Source organism: Nerophis ophidion, unplaced genomic scaffold (genome assembly GCF_033978795.1).
Source record: "Nerophis ophidion isolate RoL-2023_Sa unplaced genomic scaffold, RoL_Noph_v1.0 HiC_scaffold_78, whole genome shotgun sequence".
In the NCBI taxonomy this organism is placed as follows: Eukaryota; Metazoa; Chordata; class Actinopteri; order Syngnathiformes; family Syngnathidae; genus Nerophis; species Nerophis ophidion.
Window position 1 is genome coordinate 207,279 of NW_026907000.1, and position 222 is coordinate 207,500.

The following is a 222-nucleotide window of genomic DNA, read 5'->3' on the forward strand; positions in this document are numbered from 1 at the left end:
GTGCCCGCCTAGGGGGCGCTATGACGGACACACCAGGGGACACGGACACCCTGGGTGGACAAACATAAAAAATTGAAAGACCTGATTCGACCCAGCCTCTCGGGGCTTTTCCCAGGGCCGGAGCGACAGGGGCTCGGTCCTACGGCGTGCCCGCCTAGGGGGCGCTATGACGGACACACCAGGGGACACGGACACCCTGGGTGGACAAACATAAAAATTGAA